The sequence below is a fragment of the Oncorhynchus kisutch genome, linkage group LG16 (assembly GCF_002021735.2).
Source record: "Oncorhynchus kisutch isolate 150728-3 linkage group LG16, Okis_V2, whole genome shotgun sequence".
Classification (NCBI taxonomy): domain Eukaryota; kingdom Metazoa; phylum Chordata; class Actinopteri; order Salmoniformes; family Salmonidae; genus Oncorhynchus; species Oncorhynchus kisutch.
Genome location: NC_034189.2, coordinates 21,276,416 through 21,293,702, shown reverse-complemented (window position 1 = coordinate 21,293,702; position 17,287 = coordinate 21,276,416). Strand labels below are relative to the sequence as shown.

Genomic DNA, 17,287 nt, shown 5'->3' with positions numbered 1-17,287 from the left:
AAATAGAGAATAAAAAGCCTCTCTATGGCCAGGGTGTGACAAGAGAATGATTTATTTCAGCTTTTATTTCTTTCATCACATTCCCAGTGCGTCAGAAGCTTAAATACACTCAATTAGTATTTGGCAGAATTGCCTTTAAATTATTCAACTTGGGTCAAATGTTACGGGTTGCCTTCCACAAGCTTCCCACAATAAGTTGGGTGAATTTTGGCCCATTCCTCCTGACAGAGCTGGTGTAACTGAGTCAGGTTTGTAGGCCTCCTTGCTCACACACGCTTTTTCAGTTCCACCCACAAATTTTCTATAGGATTGAAGTCAGGGCTTTGTGATGGTCACTCCAATACACTGACTTTGTTGTCCTTAAGCCATTTTGCCACAACTTTGGACGTATGCTTGCGGTCATTGTCCATTTGGAAGACCCATTTGCGACCAAGCTTTAACTGATGTCTTGAGACGTTGCTTCAATATATCCACATAATTTTCTTTCCTCATGATGCCATCTGTTTTGTGAAGTGCACCAGTCCCTCCTGCAGCAAAGCACCCCCACAACATGATGTTGCCAACCCACGTGCTTCATGGTTGGGATGGTGTTTTTCAGCTTGCAAGCCTCCCCCTTTTTCCTCCAAACATAACAATGGTCATTATGGCCAAACAGTTTTATTTTCTTTCATCAGACCAGAGGACATTTCTCCAAAAAGTACGATCTTTGTCACCATGTGCAGTTGCAAACCGTAGTCTGGCTTTTTTTATGGCGGTTTTGTATCAGTGGCTTCTTCCTTGCTGAGCAGTCTTTCAGGTTATGTCTATATAGGACTCGTTTTACTGTGGATATAGATACTGTTTCCTCCCAGCATCTTCACAAGGTCCTTTGCTGTTGTTCTGGGATTGATTTGCACTTTTCACACCAAAGTATGTTAATCTCTAGGAGACAGAACGCGTCTCCTTCCTGAGCGGTATGACGGCTGCGTGGTCCCATGGTGTTTATACTTGCGTACTATCGTTTGTACATATGAACGTAGTACCTTCAGGCGTTTGGAAATTGCTCCCAAGGATGAACCAGATGTTTGGAGGTCTACATTTTTTCCCGAGGTCTTTTTCTGAGGCACTGAGTTTGAAGGTATGCCTTGAAATACACCCACAGGAATACCTCCAATTAACTCAAATGATGTCAATTAGCCTATAAGAAGCTTCTAAAGCCATGGCATCATTTTCTGGAATTTTCCAAGCTGTTTAAGGCACAGTCAACTTAATGTACAGTATGTAAACTTCTGACCCACTGGAATTGTGACACAGTGAATTATAAGTGAAATAATCTGTCTGTAAACAATTGTTGGGAAAATTACTTGTGTCATGCAGTAAGTTGATGTCCTAAACAACTTGCCACAACTATAGTTTGTTAACAAGAAATTTGTGGAGTGGTTGAAAATGAGTTTTAATGACTCCAACCTAGGTGTATGTAAACTTCTGACTTCAACTGTACATACATATATACTGTTGTATTAGCCATGTTTTCATACGGCTTTCTTGATAAACAATGAAAAAATCACACATTGTTTCTCTCTCTCTCACTATGTCTTTCTGAATGTACTGTATACTATACATACATAATATATGTATATACTATATGTTCTTTACCCATACTGCTTTCTATTTCGGTGGTCCTCCTCCTCCTCCTCTTCTGGTTGGAGGGGGTTTAGAGCCACACTGTCACAACCAATTTATCACATTAAATATCAGTCCTCTAGCACTTTCACTCTCTCTCCCCAGTTCCCTCTCTCTCTTGCTCTCTGAACCCTCCAGTGTTCCTCTGTAGGTCCTCATCTCTCTCACTTTCTTAACAACTGGCATATGCCTGCTCATCCCTCCATGACCCCAAGTCTGTCTCTCTAACTCCCTCCAAGTCTCTTTCTTTCTATCTCTCCCTTTCTCATGTGTGGGCATACTGTACCCCCTCCAAACCTGATTGAATGTGTGCGATTCGAGGAGATAGCCTACAGTATGCCTGATATCATGAAAAACACAGTCATGTGTAAAAAATGTCCCGGACAATAATAGCAATGGCTTCTGACAGAAGCAGAACATAAACGATTCCAAAGACAAAGAACAAATATCATGTTCATACAAACAACGTGCATTTGTATGTCTAGCATAGGCCTACTACATGTAAATCACAGACGAAAATAGAAAAGAGCAATGGTCCTAGACTTGAGCCCTGTGGCACACCACATTAAAGAAAAGGCTGCTTTGAAAGTGACAATATCAATGTGATCCACCATTAGTCCAAATGAAAGCCATGGAATGGCTACGAAAACCTCTAAATTAGGCTCTTCTCCAGTCAGATCAAATCAACGAAGCTCGCTAGAAATACTATCTGATCTGTTAACCTCCTCTGTCCACTGAGTATAAGGCTAGAACTAAGGACCAAACAGCCCCAGGGCAGACAAGGCATCACTCCCTCTACCTTAAACACCACTGGACAAGGTATTCCCTTCACTGTCATCCAATAAACCACAAACAAGATCCACACTGGGACTATGGGGAGGCTATTTCAATAGCTTGACAATGAGAGCACACAATACCTTCCCAGGTAATGCTAGGCCTACATTAGGGGCAAACTGAAAATACGGTCCATATCATACCATAAACCATATCAATATGTTATATGCTCTGTGTATGGCCATACTACTTACTCATATAATTATTCAATGTGTGTGTGTCTGAGTAGGAGACAATGAGAAAAAAAAGCTATAGAAAGAGAGCAGAGAGAGAGGTAGATAGGAAGAAAGAAAAGATAGAAGAGAGAGAGAGTGAGAGAGAGAGAGTGAGAGAGAGAGAGAGAGAGGTAGATAGGAAGAAAGAAAAGATAGAAGAGAGAGAGAGAGAGAGAGAGAGTGAGAGAGAGAGAGAGAGAGAGAGAGAGAGAGGTAGATAGAAAGAAAAGACAAGAGAGAGAGAAAGAGAGAAAGAGAGGTAGATAAGGAAGAAAGAAAAGACCGAAGAGAGAGAGAGGTAGATAGGAAGAAAGAAAAGACAGAAGAGAGAGAGAGAGAAGAGAGAAAGAGAGAGAGAGAGCGAGTGAGAGAGAGAGAGAGAGAGAGAGAGAGAGGTAGATAGGAAGAAAGAAAAGACAGAAGAGAGAGAGAGAGAGAAGAGAGAGAAAGAGAGAGAGAGAGAGCGAGTGAGAGAGAGAGAGAGAGAGAGAGAGAGGTAGATAGGAAGAAAGAAAAGACAGAAGAGAGAGAGAGAGAGAGAGAGAGAGAGAGAAGAAGAGAGAGAGAGGTAGATAGGAAGAAAGAAAAGACAGGAGAGAGAGAGAGAGAGAGAGTGAGAGAGAGAGAGAGATAGAGGTAGATAGGAAGAAAGAAAAGACAGGAGAGAGAGAGAGAGAGAGAGAGAGAGAGAGAGTGAGAGAGAGAGAGAGAGAGAGAGAGAGAGAGAGAGGTAGATAGGAAGAAAGAAAAGACAGAAGAGAGAGAGAGAGCTCTTGAATTCTTCCATTATGTGGGTTATGCTGCAGTGACAAATTTAGAGTGTCCTGATTTCCTTGAGTCAGTGATCCCCAGATACCATCGAGAGACTCCGAGTACCCTGACCGCACAAAGACATGGTCACAAAGAACCCTGAACGCACACACACACACAGTTTCACACACACACACGCACACACGCACGCACGCACACACACACACACACAGTTTCACACACACACACACACACACACACACACACACACACACACACACACACACACACACACACACACACACACACACACACACACACACACACACACACACACACACACACACACACACACACACACACACACACACACACACACACGGAGCCCTTATGAAACAGACACATGCGCACACGAACGCACACACAACCAAACCTCTGCCACACCTCTGACCAGTGACAACATAAAAATAGCATACCCTGTCAACACACACACATAAACACACACGTCAAACCAAACATCGACCACATTGACTGTCTATCTATAACATGCGGTCGAATAGACACATCATGGTCACCAAACCCTATCCACACAGACGCAACGACAAGCCAAGCCCTGCTGTCAACAAAGCCACATTGACACACCACAGCCTGAGCACACAGTGAAATGGTACGAAGAGCTGCAATTAACACCTCTTGTGCCTGACAATCCCTTAATCTGAACAACAACACAACATGTTACAGACTTGCCCCATTAGCTGTGTGTGAAATATTGTGTGAAAACTATTCCAGCCACCCTGCTAAGAGGAATGCCATCAGGACAGATAACATTCGTCTTTAATTGCTAGAGAGGATGCCCTCGGATATCTCACCACATATATGTCATGACGTTTTACTGTCTCCTGAGCCACAAAAGGCTACAGTATGATGTCATGACGTCAGGGCTTTGTCTGATGTGCCTGAATGAATTGAGTGCATTTTATTCATCTTTTTAAAGCAAGAACGTTTCATAAAATGAAATTTGTATGGATTTGTTAATCAATCTAATTATCTCTATCTGTCTATCTATCTCTTTATTGCTCCCTATCTATCCCTCTCTCTCTCACTCTCTCGGTCCTTCTACCTTTCTCTCCCTCTTTCCACTCTAGCCAATCCTGCTCTGTCGTTGGATCACAGACATCACCATAGCAACAGCTGACGTCTAAAGTAACTGCCCCCCAAAAAGTTTTTGTGTGTAAGTGTGTGTGCATGCATGTGTGTATGTCTGTGTGTGTGTGTGTGTGTGTGTCTGAAGAAACCCTCCCTTGTGTCTGATACACCCATTTTCTGCAAACCATTAATCATGACCTCATCCCTCCACCTATCCAATTAATTGTCCAGCCCGCTTTTGTCTCTTTCTCGCTTTCATTCTCTCTTTGTTTCTCTTTCTCTCTCTCTATTCCCTTTCAGCTCATATTATCCAAGTTCACTATGTTAACCATTCGATATGGAATACGTCTCTCCTATATGTGGACAGCAGTTGGTGATATTTAAAATGCAGAACAAGCAAAGAGGTGGAAGCGTGACAAAACTCTGATGAAGATGAGGATGAGGGTGAGGATGATTGTAGTTTTGAGGATAAGTGCACAATGAAATAGTTAGGAGTGCAACTGTCGCTGCCTGACACCACCTGAGTCTAACTGACAATAACCACATGGAGAAATGGCAGACTAGACGGGGCATAACCTATAGCAATGGTAATACTGCTATATGGAGGGAGAGAAAGGATAGAGGGGAGAGAAAGGATAGAGATAAAGGATAGAGGGAGAGAAAGGATAGAGATAAAGGATATAAGGAGAGAAAGTTTAGAGGGAGAGAAAGGATAGAGGGAGAGAAATTATAGAGATAAAGGATAGAGTGAGAGAAAGGATAGAGATAAAGGATAGAGGGAGAGAAAGGATAGAGATAAAGGATAGAGGGAGAGAAAGGATAGAGGGAGAGAAAGGATAGAGAGAGAGAAATGATAGAGAAATGAAAGGTTAAGGGAGAGAAAGGATAGAGATAAAGAATAGAGGGAGAGAAAGTTTAGAGGGAGAGAAAGGATAGAGGAATGAAAGGATAGAGGGAGAGAAATGAAAGAGATAAAGGATAGAGGGAGAGAAAGGATAGAGAGAAAGAATAGAGGGAGAGAAAGTATAGAGGGAGAGAAAGGATAGAGATAAAGGATAGAGGGAGAGAAAGGAGAGAGGAATGAAAGGATAGAGGGAGAGAAAGGATAGAGAGAGAGAAATTATAGAAGGAGAGAAGGGATAGAGGAATGAATGTTTAGAAGGAGAGAAAGGATAGAGGGAGAGAAAGGATAGAGAGAGAGGAAGGATAGAGACAGAAAGGATAGAGGAAGAGAAAGGATAGAGGGAGAAAGAATAGAGGGAGAGAAAGGATAGAGATAAAGGATAGAGGGAGAGAAAGGATAGAGGGAGAAAGAATAGAGGGAGAGAAAGGATAGAGATAAAGGATAGAGGGAGAGAAAGGAGAGAGGAATGAAAGGATAGAGGGAGAGAAAGGATAGAGATAAAGGATAGAGGGAGAGAAAGGATAGAGAGAGAGAAAGGATAGAGGAATTAATGTTTAGAGGGAGAGAAAGAATAGAGAGAGAGAAAGGAGAGAGGAGAGAGGATAGAGGAATGAAAGGATAGAGTGAGAGAAAGGATAGAGGAATGAAAGGATAGAGGGAGAGAAAGGATAGAGATAAAGGATAGAGGGAGAGAAAGGATATAGAGAGAAAGAATAGAGGGAGAGAAAGGATAGAGATAAAGTATAGAGGGAGAGAAAGGATAGAGATAAAGACTAGAGGGAGAGAAATGATAGCGGGAGAGAAAGGATAGAGATAAAGGATAGAGAGAGAGAAATTATAGAAGGAGAGAAGGGATAGAGGAATGAATGTTTAGAAGGAGAGAAAGGATAGAGAGAGAGGAAGGATAGAGACAGAAAGGATAGAGGAAGAGAAAGGATAGAGGGAGAAAGAATAGAGGGAGAGAAAGGATAGAGATAAAGGATAGAGGGAGAGAAAGGAGAGAGGAATGAAAGGATAGAGGGAGAGAAAGGATAGAGATAAAGGATAGAGGGAGAGAAAGAATAGAGAGAGAGAAAGGATAGAGAGAGAAAGGATAGAGGAATGAATGTTTAGAGGGAGAGAAAGAATAGAGAGAGAGAAAGGAGAGAGGAGAGAGGATAGAGGAATGAAAGGATAGAGTGAGAGAAAGGATAGAGGAATGAAAGGATAGAGGGAGAGAAAGGATAGAGATAAAGGATAGAGGGAGAGAAAGGATATAGAGAGAAAGAATAGAGGGAGAGAAAGGATAGAGATAAAGTATAGAGGGAGAGAAAGGATAGAGATAAAGACTAGAGGGAGAGAAATGATAGCAGGAGAGAAAGGATAGAGATAAAGGATAGAGGGAGAGAAAGAGATAAAGGATAGAGGGAGAGAAAGGATAGAGAGAAAGGATAGAGAGAGAAAGGATAGAGGGAGAAAAATGATAGAGGGAGAGAAAGGATAGAGAGAGAAAGGATAGAGGGAGAAAAATGATAGAGGGAGAGAAAGGATAGAGAGAGAAAGGATAGAGGGAGAAAGGATAGAGGGAGAGAAAGGATAGAGATAAAGGATAGAGGGAGAGAAAGAGATAAAGGATAGAGGGAGAGAAAGGATAGAGATAAAGGATAGAGGGAGAGAAAGAGATAAAGGATAGAGGGAGAGAAAGGATAGGGGGAGAGAAAGGATAGAGGGAGAAAGGATAGAGGGAGAGAAAGGATAGAGAGAAAGGATAGAGAGAAAGGATAGAGAGAGAAAGGATAGAGGGAGAAAAAGGATAGAGAGAGAGAGAGAAAGGATAGAGGGAGTGAAAGGATAGAGAGAGAAAGGATAGAGGGAGTGAAAGGATAGAGAGAGAAAGGATAGAGGGAGAAAAGGGATAGAGAGAGAGAAAGGATAGAGGGAGTGAAAGGATATATAGAGAGAAAGGATAGAGGGAGAGAAAGGATAGAGGGAGAAAAAGGATAGAGAGAGAGAGAAAGGATAGAGGGAGTGAAAGGGATAGAGAGAGAGAAAGGATAGAGGGAGTGAAAGGATATATAGAGAGAAAGGATAGAGGGAGAGAAAGGATAGAGGGAGAAAAAGGATAGAGAGAGAGAGAAAGGATAGAGGGAGTGAAAGGGATAGAGAGAGAGAAAGGATAGAGGGAGTGAAAGGATATATAGAGAGAAAGGATAGAGGGAGAGAAAGGATAGAGGGAGAAAAAGGATAGAGAGAGAGAGAAAGGATAGAGGGAGTGAAAGAGGGACCATGCTGCCATCATGTTAGTCAATACACAAAGGTGACTGGCCTGAGGTGGAGAAAGAACAGGGGGAAGAAAGGGAGAAAGAGAAAGAGGCATTGTGTTCATTTTCCCTTCTGTCTCATCTTACCCCTTTATCCTCCCCTTTATCACTCGTAGACCCCTCTCGTTCCCTGTCCCTTTGTCACCATCTACCCCCGGTTCCTTTCCGTTCTCTTGCTTTCTTTCCTTTGTCTGTCCAGTGGCACATACTCAGAAATAATCATGTCTTCCCTCCCTCAGTCTATCTCTCCATCTCTTTACATTTACCCTCTCTACCTCTCCACCACTCCTCCTATCTTATTTATTTCCCTTGTTCCCTCTCTTTATTCCTCGCTCCCTCTATCCATGCAGACCCTGGTAAAATGGTTGCCATAGAAACAGATTTATTTGGAAATGGAGGGAAGATAATTATTTCCTCTCTCTCTCCATTTGTCGCTCTGTGTGTATGTGTGTTTTTTCTCTCTGTCCTCTTCTCTGGGGCTAATCACCCATATTTCACATCTCAAGTGCTTTATTTGTATTGAACCACCATTACAGACATTGTTACCATGGCTACAGCCAGTGAGGACCACTGACACAATGATAGACCCAGTGGCCATGGCAACACCTTGTGATCAGTGTAGGGTAATATGGTAATTCATGTTCAAAGTGTCTGACACGTTACGGGACCAGAGGAATATGCCTGGGTTTTTCACAACCCTTCTCCTTAAAATAAGCCAGCCTCGGCCCTCCATTGTGAAACGAGCATGTGAATGAGTGACAAAAGAATACTTGAGGGTAACCAAGGGTGACTAGCACGGACTACCAATGACAGCTTCCAACCCTGATCAAGGGCTACGCGATCCACAAATATCCAAGTGGTTGTTTTATACTAAGCTAGATCCTTGTTCTAGAATATTGTCATTCAAAATCTGAATTAGGTAGCAAAATCAATACTATTATGAATCAATATTTCACCACAGTGGTTTCCAAACTATGTTTAGTTGTGGCCTACCCTATGACCCACCACATAAACAAAGAATATGATGTATCCAGCCAGACCTCAGTCTATCACCGCGAACCGCCCATACCTTGACCTACCCAACTCAAGGGAAACACTGATTTAACTATTCAAATAGCCGAGGTTCCATGTTCAATGCTTTCCATAACTCATGCTCTTCAAGGTCTACTTTAATTCAATCCAGTTCAATCTAATTGTATTAGTATGTCGCTTCTTACAATGTCATCCGTCACAAACAATCTAATAAAAGCTGGGGCCTTGACCCCTGGAGTGATGTTAGGTTACATATTCATGGGCCAGGCCACACACCCCTGGATCACTAACATCTGCAGGCTGTCGAGGAGGAGGTGTACGGCTATAGCAACACACTATGTAAGGGGCTTAATAGCAAAGTGCCAACCTACAGGTGTGTATCATTGCAAAATTGAAGGAATTCTCAATTGAAAGTCTACTGTAAACTCAATAGTTTAACAGTTACTAGTGAAATGTTTACATGTCAACGAGCGCCTGTATGGAATTTATGTGGATAAGCTGTATGTGACCATATCCTTCTCCCCCCTAAAACATGATCTGGCCATCCTGACTATTTCCCCGCAGGCTAAATGGCTGTACGGATAGCAGTGTAGACCAGCCAATAAGCTTATTAGTTAGTTGGCTAGCTGTAATGTTGTTATTGTAGAGAGGGAGAGAGAGATGGATGGAGCGACACAAATCTCCCTCCCCTTCTCGAGGAGAAACTCAGCGAGGGAGAAATGAAATGACATCATCACCCGTCGGCCACATTCCTACAGGGGGGAGGAGGGAGGGATGGAGGGAAGGAGGGAGGGGGATTGGGGGACAGTGGGCGAAGAGGGGGAAGGGGATATGTCTAAAACTTTTTAGGAGAAAAACATGACCCACAACAGCATTGAATCCCTCTCGTGTGTGTGTGTGTGTGTGTGTGTGTGTGTCTCTCTCTGTGTGTGTGTCTTCAGTACAGGGTTTCTGTACTCTTCCTTCATCATGTGCTCCCTCTTTTAATTCATGTGCTTCTTCTGACCCCTCCCCCTCTCCTTTCCTCTCCTCTCCACTGACTAAAGGAATGTGAGAACCACATCTGGAACTTATTAGAGAGAGAGAGAGAGAGAGAGAGCGCGAGAGAGAGAGAGAGAAAAAAAGAAAGAAAGAAAGAAAGAAAGAAAGAAGAAAGAAAGAAGAAAGAAAGAAGAAAGAAAGAAAGAAAGAAGAAAGAAAGAAAGAAAGAAAGAAGGAAAGAAAGAAGAAAGAAGGAAAGAAAGAAAGAATGAGATAAAAGGTTAGGGGTAAATGGAAATAGAGGGAGAGGGGAAAATATTTTGAAAAGTATGAAGGGACAGATAGAAAGACAGAGAAGGGAATGGAACTTAGCTAGCAGAAAGCAGAAAGCAGAAAGAAGGAAGAGGAAAAATGGAGGGAGGGAGAGCAGGGAGACAGAAAATGGAAGGAGGGAGAGCAGGGAGACAGAAAAATGGAAGGAGGGAGAGCAGGGAGACAGAAAAATGGAGGAGGGAGAGCAGGGAGACAGAAAAATGGAAGGACGGAGAGCAGGGAGACAGAAAAATGGAAGGAGGGAGAGCAGGGAGACAGAAAAATGGAAGGAGGGAGAGCAGGGAGACAGAAAAATGGAAGGAGGGAGAGCAGGGGAGACAGAAAAATGGAAGGAGGGAGAGCAGGGAGACAGAAAAATGGAAGGACGGAGAGCAGGGAGACAGAAAAATGGAAGGAGGGAGAGCAGGGAGACAGAAAAATGGAAGGAGGGAGAGCAGGGAGACAGAAAAATGGAAGGAGGGAGAGCAGGGAGACAGAAAAATGGAGGGAGTGAGAGCAGGGAGACAGAAAAATGGAAGGACGGAGAGCAGGGAGACAGAAAAATGGAGGGAGGGAGAGCAGGGAGACAGAAAAATGGAGGGAGGGAGAGCAGGGAGACAGAAAAATGGAAGGACGGAGAGCAGGGAGACAGAAAAATGGAGGGAGGGAGAGCAGGGAGACAGAAAAATGGAGGGAGGGAGAGCAGGGAGACAGAAAAATGGAGGGAGGGAGAGCAGGGAGACAGAAAAATGGAGGGAGGGAGAGCAGGGAGACAGAAAAATGGAAGGATGGAGAGCAGGGAGACAGAAAAATGGAGGGAGGGAGAGCAGGGAGACAGAAAAATGGAGGGAGGGAGAGCAGGGAGACAGAAAAATGGAGGGAGGGAGAGCAGGGAGACAGAAAAATGGAGGGAGGGAGAGCAGGGAGACAGAAAAATGGAGGGAGGGAGAGCAGAGAGACAGAAAAATGGAAGGACGGAGAGCAGGGAGACAGAAAAATGGAGGGAGGGAGAGCAGGGAGACAGAAAAATGGAGGGAGGGAGAGCAGGGAGACAGAAAAATGGAAGGAGGGAGAGCAGGGAGACAGAAAAATGGAGGGAGGGAGAGCAGGGAGACAGAAAAATGGAAGGAGGGAGAGCAGGGAGACAGAAAAATGGAAGGACGGAGAGCAGGGAGACAGAAAAATGGAGGGAGGGAGAAAAATTAATTGGGAGAAGGCGAGAAGTTTCAAAACCAATTAATGCCAATTAATTCTAGTCTAAGCCAAGGCATGTGCAGAGGCATCTTCCAAGGACCCAGAGCTCAGGGAAGGAGGGAAAGGCCTCAGATGTGGGTTAAAGAATTCTGATCTGAGCATAGCCCTTTGAACTCGCTCTTCCATATTCTCTGTGAATGAGGTGTGTGTGTGTGTGTGGGAGGGGGAGTGTATGTGGCTAGCTGTCCCCACAGAGGAGCCAGTCAGGCTTGAGTAATCTTCCCTTTCTCTCCCCCTGGTCCACCCCTCCTCTCTCTCTCGCGCTTTCTTTCTTTTCATCCCCCCATCCCCCACTACAGCCACCCACCAAAAAACTATAATCGGTCTTGTTCTGGCCCCCTCGACTTTACCCACCTGCCCACCCCCACTACCAGTGACCCCCCCCCCCCCCCCCCCCCCCCCCCCCTACGCCCCAACCACAACTTTTGTCACCCTTCCCCCACCCCCAAAATATGCTCGGGCATAATGTAGACACAGTTTGAAAACATGGCAAAGAGGCTGAGTCATAAGTGATCAACTTGGCTCTTTCTCTCTCGTTCTCTTTCTGTTTCTATCGCTTTCTTTCTCTCTTGCTCTGTCTTGCTTTGTGGAGACAGAGAACATATTTAGGAGAACGTTTTCGGAACTCCATTTGTTCGCCAACTTTAAACAGATGATAAATGTAGTAGAGGCTTTAACTCCTACTGCTATATGACTTTGAATTGTCATAACCGAATGGCTGGCTGTAATGTTGAGATACATAATGCGTAATATAATTTGCTACAGTGGTTTAGATCAGTTTATATATTAGTATGAAGTGGACAATGAGCCTCATCTAATTTGTAGCTTTTGTTTTTTTCTAGAACAAACATACTAATACAGTCATACTATTATGAAAAATAGTTTTACCAAACAAACATGCACTAAAGCATCAAGTCACATTGTGTTGACAGTGAAAGTAACATTGTAGCACAGCCATAACTAATGTGCCAAAAATGCTAAGCATTCCTTGATTACATTCTGGAATTGGGAGTATGGTTCAAAACCTTACAGCTGGATCCACATTATGAACAGGTCCACATTATGAATAGATCCACATTATGAATAGATCCACATTATGAATAGATCCACATTATGAATAGATCCACATTATGAACAGGTCCACATTATGAATAGATCCACATTATGAATAGATCCACATTATGAATAGATCCACATTATGAATAGATCCACACTATGAATAGATCCACATTATGAATAGGTCCACATTATGAATAGATCCACATTATGAACAGGTCCACATTATGAATAGATCCACATTATGAATAGATCCACATTATGAATAGATCCACATTATGAACAGGTCCACATTATGAATAGATCCACATTATGAATAGATCCACATTATGAACAGGTCCACATTATGAATAGATCCACATTATGAATAGATCCACATTGTGAATAGATCCACATTATGAATAGATCCACATTATGAATAGATCCACATTATGAATAGATCCACATTATGAATAGATCCACATTATGAATAGATCCACATTATGAACAGGTCCACATTATGAATAGATCCACATTATGAACAGGTCCACATTATGAATAGATCCACATTATGAACAGGTCCACATTATGAATAGATCCACATTATGAACAGGTCCACATTATGAATAGATCCACATTATGAATAGATCCACATTATGAATAGATCCACATTATGAATATATCCACATTATGAATAGATCCACATTATGAATAGATCCACACTATGAATAGATCCACATTATGAACAGGTCCACATTATGAATAGATCCACATTATGAACAGGTCCACATTATGAATAGATCCACATTATGAATAGATCCACACTATGAATAGATCCACATTATGAACAGGTCCACATTATGAATAGATCCACATTATGAATAGATCCACACTATGAATAGATCCACATTATGAACAGGTCCACATTATGAACAGGTCCACATTATGAATAGATCCACATTATGAACAGGTCCACATTATGAACAGGTCCACATTATGAATAGATCCACATTATGAACAGGTCCACATTATGAATAGATCCACATTATGAATAGATCCACATTATGAACAGGTCCACATTATGAATAGATCCACATTATGAATAGATCCACATTATGAATAGATCCACACTATGAATAGATCCACATTATGAGTAGATCCACATTATGAACAGGTCCACATTATGAATAGATCCACATTATGAACAGGTCCACATTATGAATAGATCCACATTATGAATAGATCCACACTATGAATAGATCCACATTATGAGTAGATCCACATTATGAACAGGTCCACATTATGAATAGATCCACATTATGAACAGGTCCACATTATGAATAGATCCACATTATGAATAGATCCACATTATGAATAGATCCACACTATGAATAGATCCACATTATGAGTAGATCCACATTATGAACAGGTCCACATTATGAATAGATCCACATTATGAACAGGTCCACATTATGAATAGATCCACATTATGAATAGATCCACAAAATGAATAGATCCACATTGTGAATAGATCCACATTATGAACAGGTCCACATTTTGAATAGATCCACATTAGGAATAGATCCACATTATGAATAGATCCACATTATGAACAGGTCCACATTATGAATAGATCCACATTATGAATAGATCCACACTATGAATAGATCCACACTATGAATAGATCCACATTATGAATAGATCCACACTATGAATAGATCCACACTATGAATAAATACACATTATGAATAGATCCACATTATGAATAGATCCACACTATGCATAGATTCACACTATGAATAGATCTACACTATGAATATGTCCACATTATGAATAGATCCACATTATGAATAGATCCACATTCTGAATATGTCCACATTATGAATAGATCCACACTATGAATAGATCCACATTATGAATAGATCCACATTATGAATAGATCCACATTCTGAATATGTCCACATTATGAATAGATCCACATTCTGAATATGTCCACATTATGAATAGATCCACACTATGAATAGATCCACACTATGAATAGATCCACATTATGAATAGATCCACATTATGAATAGATCCACATTATGAATAGATCCACATTAGGAATAGATCTACATGTGATTCGAACTACACAGTTGCATGAGCTACGTGTTCCATTTTAAACTTTTTTCAACAAAATTTGCAAAAACATTCAAATGGGATATATAACTGAAGGGTTGGTTTCTTTGGTCAGTAGTGTGTGTGTGTGTCAGTATGTGTCAGTAGTTGTGGCATTGTTCACAAGGACAGAGCCTGACAAATGGACAAATGTTGCACCTGCACTGAGGCCTTTGTTATAGCCAGCACTTCAAGCAGTCTAGGTAGGAACAGTAGCAACAGCAAGTTGCAGTGTCGCAAGATTAGGAGTTGTAGGTCTACTAACAACAATAGCATTTTCATGAATTATAAAGAGTCTTTGTAGTTGAATGGTTAACAGCACATTCATTTACCTTCAAACCATGTGAAATGTCTGTTAAGAAAACTGGAAACATAAAATAAAAACAACAGAATAGCTTGTATCTTCAAGTGTTTTGAGAACAGTGTATTGGACTGGCAGTTCAAAGAGTATGGCCTACAATGCATGATGAAATGGTGACATTGCACTTTGGCATAATGAGCACAGTGTGTGAGACAGTTTACAGCCATGCCACAAACATAACATAGAGACATGTATGCTATGTTACATAGTGTGTGTGTGTGTGTGTGTGTGTGTGTGTGTGTGTGTGTGTGTGTGTGTGTGTGTGTGTGTGTGTGTGTGTGTGTGTGTGTGTGTGTGTGTGTGTGTGTGTGTGTGTGTGTGTGTGTGTGTGAGTGCGTGGCTTGTAGCAGAGCCACTTACACTATATGTACAGAAGTATATGGACACCCCTTCAAATGAGTCTATTCGGCTATTTCAGCCACACCCGTTGCTGACAGGTGTATAAAATCGAGCACACAGCCATGCAATCTCGATAGACAAACATTGGCAGTAGAAAGGCCTTACTGAACAGCTCAGAGCTGAACAGCTCAGTGACTTTCAACGTGGCACCGTCATAGGATGCCACCTTCCAATAAGACAGTTTGTCAAATTTCTGCCCCTGTTAGAGCTGCCCCGATCAACTGTAAGTGCTGTTATTGTGAAGTGGAAACGTCTAGGAGCAACAACGGCTCAGCTGCGAAGTGGTAGGCCACACAAGCTCACAGAACGGGAACAGAATCGTCTGTTGCAACACTCACTACCGGATCCCAAACTGCCGCTGGAAGCAACATCAGCACAATAACTGTTCGTCGGGAGCTTCATGAAATGGGTTTCCATGGCCGAGCAGCCACACACAAGCCTAAGATCACTGGCGATGGAACCGTGACCTGTTCACCGGAAGTGCTACCTGTCCCAGACCTGCTGTTTTCAACTCTCTAGAGACAGCAGGAGCGGTAGAGATACTCTTAATGATCGGCCATGAAAAGCCGACTGACATTTACTCCTGAGGTGCTGACTTGCTGCACCCTCGACAACTACTGTGATTATTATTATTTGACCATGCTGGTCATTTATGAACATTTAAACATCTTGGCCATGTTCTGTTATATTCTCCACCCGGCACAGCCAAAAGAGGACTGGCCACCCCTCATAGACTGGTTCCTCTCTAGGTTTCTTCCTAGGTTTTGGCCTTTCTAGGGAGTTTTTCCTAGCCACCGTGCTTCTACATCTGCATTGCTTGCTGTTTGGGGTTTTAGGCTGGGTTTCTGTACAACACTTTGAGATATCAGCTGATGTAAGAAAGGCTATATAAATACATTTGATTTGATTTGATGTGCAATGCTAAGTGTTGGCTGGAGTGGTGTAAAGCCCGCCACCATGGGACTCTGGAGCAGAGGAAATGCATTCTCTGGAGTGACAATCACACATTACCATCTGGCAGTTCGATGGACGAATCTGGGTTTGGTGGATGACAGGAGAACACTACCTTCCCCAATGCATAGTGCCAACTGTAAAGTTTGGTGGAGATGGAATAATGGTCTGGGGCTGTTTTTCATGGTTTGGACTAGGCCCCTTAAATGCTTTGTTGAGATTGGTGTGGAAAAATTTGACTCCATATTAATGCCAATGATTTTGGAATGGGAATGTTCGACAGGCAGGTATCCACATACTTTTGGTAATGTAGTGTATGTGCACTGATGGATTTATGAGAGAGAAAACTGGACACATCATGCATTCAGCATGTTGCAATGTGTCCAGGAGAAACATCACTGCAAAAAAACAACTGGAATTGGTATGATTGTGTGTGTGTGTGTGTGTGCGTGCATGCGTGTGTATGTGCATGTGTTAGTGTGTGTGTAACCGATGTGAAATGGCTAGCTAGTTTACGGGGTGCGCGCTAATAGCTTTCAATCGGTGACATCACTCGCTCTGAGACCTTGAAGTAGTTGTTCCCCTTGCTCCGCAAGGGCCGTGGCTTTTGTGAAGCGATGGGTAACGATGCTTCGAGGGTGGCTGTTGTCGATGTGTGCAGAGGGTTCATGGTTCGAGCCCAGGTAGGGGCGAGGGGCGAGGAGAGTTACGGAAGCTATACTGTTACATGTGCGTGCGTGTTTAATGCGCGTGTGTGTTAGTCCGTGTGCACGTGTTAGTGTGCGTGGGTGTGTGTATCAGCTTCATTCCATGTGTGAATGTGATGTATGTGTGTAATGACTATTCATAAGGAATACTGTTTACAGCAGCCACAACATAGGTCATTTGTGAGTTGTTATACAGGATTAGGCAGTGAAAAAGTAATACAATACTAACATCGACTTTGTAGTTAATAACTTAGTAGCCTAATATTGTGTATGGATGTTGAGAGAAG

At 42.5% G+C, this 17,287-nt stretch overlaps 1 protein-coding gene across 1 annotated transcript in view; it reads right to left on the bottom strand.

Moving 5' to 3' along the window:
* LOC109906475 (kin of IRRE-like protein 1) overlaps window positions 1–17,287 on the bottom strand; it is a 36,559-nt gene that overhangs the window by 17,859 nt on the left and 1,413 nt on the right. The gene's annotated exons all lie outside the window — the stretch shown is intronic.